The sequence below is a fragment of the Rosa rugosa genome, chromosome 2 (assembly GCF_958449725.1).
Source record: "Rosa rugosa chromosome 2, drRosRugo1.1, whole genome shotgun sequence".
Classification (NCBI taxonomy): domain Eukaryota; kingdom Viridiplantae; phylum Streptophyta; class Magnoliopsida; order Rosales; family Rosaceae; genus Rosa; species Rosa rugosa.
In genome coordinates this window covers 64,164,786-64,177,119 of record NC_084821.1, presented here as the reverse complement: position 1 = coordinate 64,177,119, position 12,334 = coordinate 64,164,786, and the positions used below count along the sequence as shown (strand labels likewise).

General features: G+C 40.8%; 1 long non-coding RNA gene across 2 annotated transcripts; it reads right to left on the bottom strand.

Annotated features, from left to right (window-relative positions):
- Window positions 1-6,531: 6,531 nt before the first annotated feature.
- On the bottom strand, window positions 6,532-10,425 carry LOC133734553 (uncharacterized). Of its 2 annotated transcripts, XR_009858400.1 has the most exons (6): window positions 9,578-10,425; window positions 9,100-9,392; window positions 7,737-7,868; window positions 7,027-7,106; window positions 6,759-6,777; window positions 6,539-6,671 (listed from the first exon to the last, which is right to left on the bottom strand). It is a non-coding gene; the product is annotated as an uncharacterized LOC133734553 (long non-coding RNA). The 2 variants fall into 2 exon arrangements; XR_009858399.1 differs by having other exon boundaries at window positions 6,532-7,106; window positions 9,578-10,421.
- Between the last annotated feature and the right edge of the window lie 1,909 nt (window positions 10,426-12,334).

Here is a 12,334-nt window from a genome sequence, read left to right as displayed (position 1 = left end):
ATGATCGATGAGTCGCGCACAACCCCAGAAACATCATAGGTTACAAGTAGGTCATTTGAAATAACCTTCATGAGCCAAGGAGGCCCAACTTCGAACCATTGAAAACGCCCAACCTCGCGGGCTACAAAATGAGCAATGGAATGAGCAACTTGATTTGCTTCTCTAGGAACAAACTCTATCCTAGGAGCAGGAATCATGAGCAAAAGACTCCTAACTTCTTCCACCAAAACACCGACCTCAGCCAAACACTCTCCAGGCTCAACCACAAGTCTCACAGCCTCCAAGCAGTCGGTCTCCACCATCAAAGAACAAGGCCTACGAAGCATGGCTTCTTGTAGACCAACTTTAAGAGCTATCAATTCAGCAGCCAGCGGAGAAAGATGGTCTTGCACCCTGAGACCCAGAGCCCAAATCATCTTCCCATCACCATCACGTAGCACAGCGCCAACCCCCACACCCTTCCCATTTTGAATCACAGAAGCATCACAGTTCAATTTCAAAATGTGATCATGTGGAGCCTGCCACCCAATATGTCTTTCTATCCTTTGATTCAGAAGAACACTGCCTTCCCTTCTGCAGTCAGCCCTTGATTGGGAAGCAATGAGGTCAGACCAAAAATTGAAAGCCTCATTAAAAATGATCTCAGACTGCCTAATGGCACCACCATGAAGAACCTCATTTCGCTCCTTCCAATTGATCCATAAGATGACAATTAAGAACATCAATTCATTCACCGATAGCCTTTCCATTGCTACCTGAAGAAACTGGATGAAATTCACAAAATGAACCGAAGCTAACCTGGAGTAGAAATTCGCCTTCTCCAACACCGCAGTTGCGAACCCACACTCCCAACATGCGTGCAAAGGCGACTCCGTAGCTTGCCAACACCTAAAACATCCAGCTTCCGATGTAATTCTCCTCCGGAACAGCGCCTCCTTACAAGGCATAAAACCATTTGAACACCGCCATAAGAAATGAACCATCTTTGGAGGTACTTTGAGCTTCCACAAATGTTTCCAGTATTTAATTAGATCAGCATGATCAGCACCATCAAAAAAATCGTGGTTACGATCCTGTGACAGCACCCAATACCCGCTTTTAACAGAGTACTTACCATGCTTATTGAAATGCCAAATGTCAACATCTGTAGCTAAAGTTTGGGTAACAGGAATACCCAAAATAGCCTCTTGCTCTCTTAAAGTGAACAGCTGTCTCAACTTCTCTTCATCCCATTCCCCGGAAATAGTAAGCAGATTATCCACCGTCATTGTTAAGTCCACATCACTGGTGGGGTGAATACGAAAGTCTTCCACCCCAGGGACCCAAGCATCCAAGTACACTTTAGTATGACGGCCACTCCCAATTCTACGACGCAAACCTTTGTGTAATGCCTCTCTTCCCCACACTATAGACCGCCACAAATATGAAGCGGAAGAACCAACTGTAGCATCCAGGAAATTTGACTTTGGGTAATACTTAGCTTTCAACATTCGGGCCACTAAAGAATCAGGCTTCTTTAACAGTCTCCAGCCTTGCTTGGCTAGCAGAGCTTGGTTGAAACTAACCAACTCCCTAAAACCCAGCCCTCCTTCACTCTTTGGGACACAAAGATTCTCCCACCTCTGCCAGTGAATTCCTTTCCCGGTTTGCTTTCCCCACCAAAATCTTGCCAAATGCCTGTTAATATCATCACATGTTCCCACAGGCAATTGAAAAACACTCATCGTATAATTTGGTAGAGACTGTGCAACTGCTTTTATTAAGATCTCCTTGCCTGCCTTTGATAATAACTTTCCTTCCCACCCTTGAACTTTATTCCAGACCTTATCAGCCAAACCCCGAAAGAGATTCCTCTTATCCCGCCCTATCGCCGTAGGCAAACCAAGATATCTTTCATGACAAGGCACTATTGCCATCTCCAGAACATTGCTGCACTCCTCTTTAATTCTTCTTTGAGTACAACGACTGAAACAAACAGCAGACTTATCCTTATTTATTTGTTGGCCTGAAGCTTCCTCGTACAGCTTAAACACCCTTTTCAAGTTTGTGCAGTCTGATACAGTGGCATCACAGAAAAGGAGACTATCATCTGCGAAAAATAGTTGAGTAATTGAGGGCGCCCCTCTTGCAATGGTGACCCCATGTAACAATTGATTCTTCGCAGCACCCCGAATTAAGGAAGAAAAGCCTTCAGCCACCAAAATGAACAGGTAAGGGGAAATAGGATCACCTTGTCTCAAACCCCTGGTGGGTTTTATTTTCCCAAAAGGGGCTCCATGGATAAGCAGGGAATAGTTAACAGACTCCACACAATTCATAATCAAATGAATAAAACGATCAGGAAAATTGAACACCTCCAACATCCTCCGCAGAAAAGCCCACTCCACCCTATCATAAGCTTTAGCCATATCAAGTTTGACCGCTGCTTTCTGTCTACTTTTCCTCCCTCTGCGCTTAAGACAGTGAATTGTTTCAAATGCAGCAATCACATTATCATGAATTAATCTCTCCGGCACAAAAGCACTTTGATTCTCTGAAACAACCTTAGTCAACACCCTTTTCAGACGATTAGCAAGCACTTTTGAAACCAATTTGTAAATCACATTACACAAGCTTATTGGCCTATATTCTGTTACCTTTTTTGGATCCTGGACTTTAGGGATTAAGGCAATCAATGTATCATTCAATTCCGCAACAGAACCTTGTCCATTCAGCACTTCCAAACAGGCCGTCATAACACCATGCACCATAACACTTCCAAACAGGCGCCTTAGATGGACCCATCTCCTTTAAAGCACCTTCAACTTCAGCCCTTGTATAGCGCTGAGACAGAAAATTAACATCCTATGCAGTAACCTGCTTATCCACCTTATTGAAAATACACTGATGCATAGGGCCACCATTGCTCGTATACAGCTTTCTAAAGTACCGAAGGAAAACACACCCAATATCCACCACTCCTGTATGCCATCTATTATTCTCATCAAGAACTCCATGAATTCGGTTAATTTTTCCTCTATGTCGAGCAAATTGATGAAAGAACTTTGTGTTTCTATCACCATGGGTAAGCCACTGAACTCTTGCTCTCTGACACCACATTATTTCTTCCTTCTCAAGAAGTTGATCCAATTGCCTTTCCTTCTCTGTTCGTCTAAACAACATCTCAGCAACTGGGGTTTGACGCTGTAGAGCATCAAGATCCCTTCTTAAATCTGCCACCATTCTGCGGACCCTACCAAACTTCTCTCTACCCCATACCCTCAAATCTGCAGTCACTCTCTCTAACTTTGCCACCATCCCACTACTACCCATATCATTCCAACCCCTCTCAACCACCTCCCCACACTCCTCATCATTCAACCACATTTCTTCGAACAAGAAACGTCTTTTCCTCCTATCATTGCCGCCTCCCGCAACGCCCATTAAGTCATTTTCAATCAAAAGTGGAGAATGATCAGAGGACATGGCCACTAAATGATGAGAGGTGAGACTCCCCCATTGCTGAATAAGACTCAAATTGCCAAACCCACGATCAATTCTCTCCTGTACATTTGCTTCCCCCTCTCGGCGGTTATCCCATGTAAATTCATAACCAGAAAAAGCAAATTGAAGTAAACCACACTCCTCCACAATATTTCTGAAATTCTCCATTTGCCAGAATGGCCTAACAGTACCCCCCCGCTTCTCACTAATCTCCAGAATTTCATTAAAATCACCACAAATCAGCCATGGGTGCTGCTCCTCATCAATCAGACTCCGCATCAAATTCCAAGATCGGTAGCGCTCACTGACCACCGAATGTCCATAGAACCCAGTCACTCGACACTCCTTGTTATCTGCCCACTTAACCCATACATTAATAAAATGAAAATTGCTGGAAATAAATGATACCTCTACACTTCGACGCCAAAGAAAACATAAACCTCCTGAATAACCCCTATTCTCCTCCCTCCGTGGGACACAAAGAACTCCATCCATCCCCAATCTAGATTTCAATTTTCCCATTTGTGTATCAGTCATTTTAGTCTCACTTAAGAAAATTAACTCCGGCTGATGGACTTGGATGAGGTCCTTTAAATCCCTAAACGTCCGTGACCCCCTCGCCCCCCTGACGTTCCAACATAGTAGCCTCATTTCTCGTGGTGGGGCAGCTCCGCTACACCCACCACTTTAGGGATGCCCTCCAGAAGCATCACCTTCTTTGTTGTGTTCCGTTCACCCTCCAAATTCTTCTCTAACTTGCGTTTACCATTCTCCACTGCAGCTGAATCTTCCTTCGCAATCATATTAATCACCTCCACATTCTTCCTTCGAGTCTCCACCTTCAGAACTCGACGTCCCCCTTGAGACCCTCTCTTGTCTTTTATTCCCCCAGAGATACCTGCAGTGAACTGAATATTCTCTTGTTCCCCTCGAGAGAATCCTGTTTTAAGCATCAACCCCAAGTTCTTCACAATCTGTTCTGGCTCAGGTCCACCAGAAAGATCTAAGCCAGATTTCTCCGGAAACAACTCCCTCGCTATCTGTCTATCACCATCAACAAAGGAAACTTGGACAGACTTAGTGATTTCAATCTGCTCAACAACTGCTACCTTTTCCGGCTTCTCAGACACCTCCACACTTTTGCATGGAGATGAGGCAGTATCATTTAATGGACCCTCCAGAAGGAACTGATCACTTAATTTATCTAAACTTTTTTGTGCATCCTCACTTCCCTGTTTACATCTTCGAGCAGCCTCCTCAGCATCAGAAATAGACCGAGACCCACTGGCCGATTCACTCATATCACTTACACTCCCCCCCTCAGATCTTCCTCGACCCCCCCTCCCATCTACTCTCCTTCCATATAAGTCAAATTCAGCTCTAAGGGATAATCGGTAAGGCCTTTCCTCCTCCATCTTATTTTTGAAACCCAACAGATCATCACAAATGCGGGTCGGATGCCCAATGATTCCACACTCCTGACAGAATTCCGGCAGCCTCTCATATTTAAAATCAACATCTCGACCTCCAACTCCAGGAAACTCCACCGTTGTACGTCGTAAGAGCGGGATGGTAACATTCATCCGGATTCTAACTCTTAAAAATCTCCCCACACAGTCTCCTCTACCATCTCTACCAACCTCCACAATCTGTCCCACCTCCCCACCAATGTCTTCAGTTACCTCCACATTCCGATACCGCAGCGGCACACCATGGATTTGGACCCAGAAAAGAGAAGACTCCAAAGGCACTTCTGTAATAACAGTCTCCTCCCTTAGGATCCCCATCACAACCAACGATTTATTGAAATCCCATGGCTCCCTGTTAATCACTCTCTCCATATCCCGCTCACACTGAAATCGTGCTAAAAACAGATCATCCTCCATATCACTAATGGTAACCCCCTCTCCCCCACCCCAGATCCTTGAAAACAGGTCAATAAAACTTTGTCTTCTGAACGTTCGAGGAGTGACTACCTTACACACTAGAGCAAACCGATACATTAGGGCCGCATCAACCGCACTCTGCCGTATACGGACCCCTTTAGATTCCCGTTCAGTCAACAGCAACGCACCAGCAAATCGTCGTCCCATCTCTTCCATCTTTAAGAAACAACACTCCGCAACCACCCAGCAAAACCCACAAAACAAACTAGCACACAAAAGATCCACTAAAATTCCAAAAGAAAGAAGCGAAAATTGTTTCCAACCTGAATCCCTCGTGAATCTCAGGTAGAAACAGTTCCAAACAACCCTCGTGAGAAGACTCAGAGGGACAAAGCGTGGCCAACTTTCCTGAAAATCTGCCAGGTTCCAAGAACCGGGTCCCACCTCAACTCATGCTTTCCAGAGAATAATTTCTCTCTCTAGTTTTTAGAGAGAGACGCTCTCAACCCCTTACTTTTAGGAACTAGTTTACGAATTGAAAGTGAACGTTTACATAAAAGATTGACAATTTGAGTAGTAGTCTAGGCTGCTGGACTGCGCTTAATTTCGTCTCCAGGACGGGGCATGACTGAGCCAACTTAGTCGTACAACAAAATAGTTTGGAGTTTTGTAGTGATATAATTGCTGCTTAATTGGCTTTCTTCATTGACGATATTGGACTACCATTCTCCTTATATAATTAATGAGCTGCAGCCTGCGATATCATGGATATATATCGCTTTCGAATTACGAATGAGAAGTTTACAGTGATTGATCATATATTTGTTGGATATGAGCGGAAGCGTAAATATGAAAAATTAAATTTGGGTAGGGTCACTACTAGAAATTTCCCCAAAGCACACTGATTTGAATTAGTCCCTATTGGGACAAAGCACACTGATAATAGTGGCTAATGCCATTAGCCACTATGCAGCTACTAATGAGATATCAGTCCCCTCTATTGCAGGTGCTATTGGGACAATCCATACTGTTAAAACAACAGTGGCATACCAATGATTCTCTCCCACTGTTATTGTATCAGTGTGTTTTCTCAATGCCACCAACATCAGTGGCAAAATTTGGTGAATATATAAAAAAAAATTAACAATTTGTCCCACCAAAATGTACTGTATAATTCTAAAATATATTGTACAATTCATATACAACTTCAAATAAAATACAACATAAAAAAACATAAATCTCTTCATGTTCCTCCCCATAGCTGCATCTGCTACCTCTCCTCCAGCAACTTTTATATAATTTCTGTCAAACAAATGAAAAGTTCAATAAATGTAGAAGTTAGTACCTTAAAGAAAACAAAGGTAGATGTATTCTTTTCTGCAATCATACCATATCTGCCAGTGATGTTCTGCATGCATAAAAACAACAAAGCATTACTTTAAGTGGTGGTGTTCAATTACTTGCCTAGAAATAAGCTTCATATTAACCATGTCAGACACATTTTAAGCACAAATGCAACAGCAAATGCACTGCGCATGTTTACAAGTATTAACAACAGTCATGTTTACAAATATCCTCAATGACTTGGTATTTTTGCACAAAAGAAAGGTTGCTCAAAACAATTGTTTGTGTCATGAGTAAAAGTAAGTTCACTAACCATTTGAACAATCTTGGAAATCATTGAACTGGAGCCAGTTGAGGTTGCTTCAATTATCTCTTCACATTTAACATCAACCCCTGCAAACTATAATTAATTAATTTAACTAGATCAACAAGGTCCTCACAACTCTGATGAAGAAGACTCAGATATGTTAAGCAAGGAGTAAGCATGAAAGTAATTACCAATAGAGGCTGAGAGCTACTGTATTAGAAATACCAAATATTACCAACTATCGTTGATACAAGAACACATCAATAAAGATCACAAGTATAGTAGAATAACAATGAAACTTTGAATTTTGATACTACTGAACTGAAATAAACCAAATCAAGACAAGTCAATCAGTAACCTAATATTTCAATCATGAATTTGGGACAATCAAACAACTCAAACGATGTTGATCCTAAAGAAGCATTCAAAAAACTATAGCAAACTGACGAAGTAACAAACTTAATAAGAGTTCAGACATTAATACAATTGTAAAACCGGGAATTTGAGTTAATAGGTATCTTTTTCATTTTCCTTTCCCCTTTGATACAGATTTTTATCTGCATTCCTTAGCTAACTACTGCATAGATGATCAATGGTATGGAACCAATTTGATCATCTATCGACACCAGTTTCAAGTTACAACCATCACAATGCCTCCAAATAGCAACATAATGTGGTATTTTATGACACTAAACCATTTCCCCCCCTAAAATTACCTTCTTACAAAGGTGCTATGTCCTGGCAGGCATGGCAGTCATCTGTGCATGAATCAGTCCAGATGTATAGATCATGTCAATAGGTATGTTGCTGATTTTCTTGCCAGCTTCGATTCTTCTTCTATACCCTTCCTGCACAGATGCACATCAACACAGTCAGTGAACAAGTTCTTTTCGTTCCACAATGATTCACCATGCCAGAGTTATAGAGATGTCCATGGGACTGATGAGTTCCAATGGATTGGTGAAACACAGCAGTAGCTGTTCTGAATAATCATAAATATCCCGAGTAAATAACAAAAGTACAACGATTACACAAATGGGAACAAAGAAACTTGTAATATACAAATGATCAAAGCTTTGGGGAATAATAACATTTCTCTCTCACTGACTTTTAGCCCTTCAAATGTGCAAGTCAAATCCCACATTAGATGAATGTTAATCATACAATTTTCCCAACAACCCACAAACTTATACATTGCTAGGGGAAACAACAAGCTAATACATCTCAGATAAACATGTTCATCAACCTCATGCATCACAATCATAAATCACAAAAAAAATTAGTAATAACAGGACTATGTTTAAGGAACCCAATATTTGCTTTAAAGCAAAAAGGAACATTGAAAGTTCTCTCCTTTATTCCATTTTCAATGTTCAATCACATTCTAATCAAAGTCAAAAATGAAAAAGAACAAACCTCCTTAGCAAAATCAGAGAGAAACCCAGTTATCAAAAGGCCCAGAATCCAAAGCAAAATGAATCAAGAATCTGTTTTGATGATATTAGAGATGGTACTTGGTACGAGTGAATTATCTTGATGTTTATATATATATATATATATAGAGAAAAAAAACGACGAAACCGAGGCAGAGGAAATTGGAAATGACCAAATGGGACCAGAGTTTATTACTAGAAAAGTTAACGGAGAAGAAGGTGATTGACATTTGTAGGATACATGTTGATAGCTGCATTTACATGTCGATTTCTTAGAGAACAAAACCCAAACCAAATAGAAAATGGAAAGAGAAAAATGAGAGGTGCTTCGAATGAACTATACCAGTTAAGAGGGAAACTTAGCAACCTAACTTATAGTTCATTCAAAACCTGACTATGAAAGATCTAATCGATTTAGAGCAAAAACTTTCTCATTTCTCCAAGTGGATTGCGAATTCCAATAGCTATGAATTACAAGAGTCTATATACCCAATTAAGCAAATAAACACAACCATTTCTAGAGGTCCCAATGATCATCAACAGTCCAGAATCAGCTTAAAAATCCCCAAATTAAAAAACCATGTTTGATGACACACAACTGAGAATTCAAGAGGAACCCAGAAAAGGGAGGTAGGTGGTTACTTACAGAGACGTAAGAACAGGTGGGGATGACGGACATGGAGTTGGCTTTGGCGTGGTTGAAGGCGGCAACGCAGAGATGGGAGGCCAAGCCCAAGCCTCTCTTGGAAGATGGGACATAGGTGTGAACCAAGTCCATCACTTTCCCCTTTTCTCTAAGAACGTAGTCTAGGTAGGCTTTCTGGTTCTCTGACTCGAACCTCTGCTTCGCTTCGTTCCACACTATCTTTGGAGCCGATCCTGCGACCTCGTCTGTTGTAGCCATCTTCCACTCTTTCTTCTCCTCTCCCCGAGGCAATCCTGCAATCTCAATGAGGGTCTCTCTGGTCAATTTTGAATTCCAGATCTGACATGCAGATCCAATCATATAACAAAACCAAATTTCAATCAAACTAACTAGGATATAAATACAGACCAAAGCATCAGAAAGCCAGAATTGGAAATAAGAAAACCTTGGCTGAGTGGGTTCAGTACATGAATCTTACCATCGGACCGGATCTATGTATTCAGATCGCCGATGAACAGTGGTATCGGTCTAACCGCCAGTACATGGCTTCGGCGATTAGTCAAGATTGGATCGATTCTCATATCTCTTTCGTCGGTTCCAAATTGGAAAAGAGATAGCGGTGGAAGATGGAAGAGATCTTGTGAGTGAACTGAGTTTATTTTTTGGTCAAGAGTGACCTTTAACTCAGTTATGAGAGAGAGAGGAGAGAGACTGAGAGAGCATAGTACGCATTATAGGGAAAAAATCCGATAAATAATAAGATCGAATTAATAAATAATGAATATTAAATTATATTTGATGGGTTGGGCCACTGATGTTGGAGGCAATTTGTCAAAACCCACTGATGATCAGTGTGATGCCCAAATGAGTCACTGATCCGAAAAAACGGTGGAAGACTATTCTTCATTCCCACTTATGATTTTGTGGTGGCCAAAAGAAAGGTGCTATTGGGGAGAATTGTAGTAGTGGGTGTAGAGAAGTATTTTGTAGAAGTATCGTAAGAGTGAATTGTTTTATCAGGTATTTTGAGAGTCTCCTCCATATCTCTCTCTAGGAGCTCTGTACATGTCTTTGGGCTGTACATCTCCCATTGTGTGTTATTCATGTATTATATCTCCATATCCAAAATTAGTTATTCAGTATTTACGCTTCCACTATTATCCAACAAAGTGGTATCACAGCCCTAAGCTTGATCTTTTGGGTATGGTCAAAAATTGTTTGTGCAAGAGTATTATGGCGTCAAGTGTGCTGGCTTAGGTGCTAATCGTGAGCGATGAGAAAGACGTGATGGTGTCTCAATGAGATAGTTGAGGTAAAATATTTGCTCCAAAACTATTGAAAGAATTGAGAATTAAAATTCTCAATGAAGATCAACCTTAAAACTCAAAGGTTGCAAAGGGGTTGAAGAGTTAGAGTGACCGGCCATACTAAGACTTGCTCATGTTGTTGCAAGGTGGTGGAGAAAAAACAAATTGTGATGCATCGACTATTGCTGATGGGCAAAAGGTGAAAGAAAAAGAAGAAAAATGAGAGAGAGAGAGAGAGAGAGAGAGAGAGAGAGAGAGAGAGAGAGAGAGAGAGAGAGAGAGAGAGAGAGAGAGAGAGAGAGAGAGAGAGAGAGAGATGAGCACAAGAAGGAAGAAAAATTGAAGAAGAGAAGATTGCGAAGAAGAAAAGAAAGGGAGTCAGAATGAGGGAGGAATAGAAGAAGAAAAAAAAAAGGAGAGAGAGATGAGCAAAGAAAGAAAAATAGAAGAGAATATGCATAGAAGAAAAGAAAGGGAGTAAAAAATATGGAGAAGAAAGAAGAAAAAGAGGGAGAGAAAAAGTAGATGAAGAAGAAGAAAGAGAGGATAATGTAGTCCTCGATGAAAGGGTTAAAGTCCCTGAAAGAATGTAGGGATAACATCCCTAATAAAAGGTGAAGAGTTTAACATCCTTGAAAGAAAGAATGAAGGGTATAAATCCCTAAATGAAGCATGGTACAAATAGTGCCACGATAAAAAGGCACAGAGGTGTCAAGAGAAAAATGCTCTCTGGAAGTGGAAGAAGTCCCAAAATGAAGATGATCAAATGGCACAATGGTGTCAAGTTGACAAGGCTCCCTAAAGCCACAATGGCACAATGGTGCAAAGAAGTTGACAAGACTCTCTAAAGGCACAATGGTGCAATGAAGATTGGGTGAACGTTCCAAAGAAAAGTACTCCCTGATGGCCAAAGGTAGGTAGAAGAATTTTTTTTCCCTCAAGGTACAACATGAAGATACTTATTTTTTCAATGAAGTCAATGAAGACGAAGACAAGTCAGAGTTCATGAAAGCTCCAAGAAGCATGAAGGCCTTAAACTATTGGTGAGGAATGAAATGATCTCACACGGAAATGAGAGAAGAAAGTTCTCTAAGTAGTGGGGGAGGAAAAGCTCCCAAGACCCGAAGTGACTAGAAATTAATAATAATCAATAGACTAATTATGATAATCAATTGAAATTAATGGAAACTATCCATCTTTTATCTTATTTGGTATGGAATCCGGGACATGACCCAAATTGTACGTCGACCTCTTAGAAGTCAAGTCAATCCAAATTGTACCAAATTAATGCACCAAATTGTACGTCGACCTTTAGAAGTCAAGTCAATCCTGGAACATGACCATTTCTAATTAACCTAGGCCTGACGGTACGTTACTTGATCACGACACGTAATTAAGGGTGATGATACCAAGAGATTATGAAAATAAATTTGAAGAGAAAGAAAGTGTCGATAGTGGATTTGTGGATGTCGGCCGGCTGGTTGAGACTAATTATGATAATCAATAGAAATTTAATGGAAACTATCTATCTCTAATCTTTTATTTGGTAAGTGGAATCCAGGACATACACCAAATTGTACGTCGACCTCTTAGAAGTCAATTCAATCCTGGAACATAACCATTTCTAACTAACTGTTACTCGATTATCCATGCTATGTGATGTGCTCATATTTTCCTATATTTCTTTGCCTCTTAATCTTAGTATTTATGCTTAGTCCTCCTTATTTTGAGTCATTTATGTTGTTACAATGTTTTTGTAAGTTTGTCTCATAAAGAGAAGAAAAGAAGCTAAAATGAGCTAACTAGGATTGAAAGACGCCCAGGTCCCAGAATCTGTCTGTGCAGAACACCCAACTTCGCCGAATTACTGGGAGTTACTCAGATCGAATCAGAAAATGAGCCTTATATCATTGGAAAGCTACGGATGT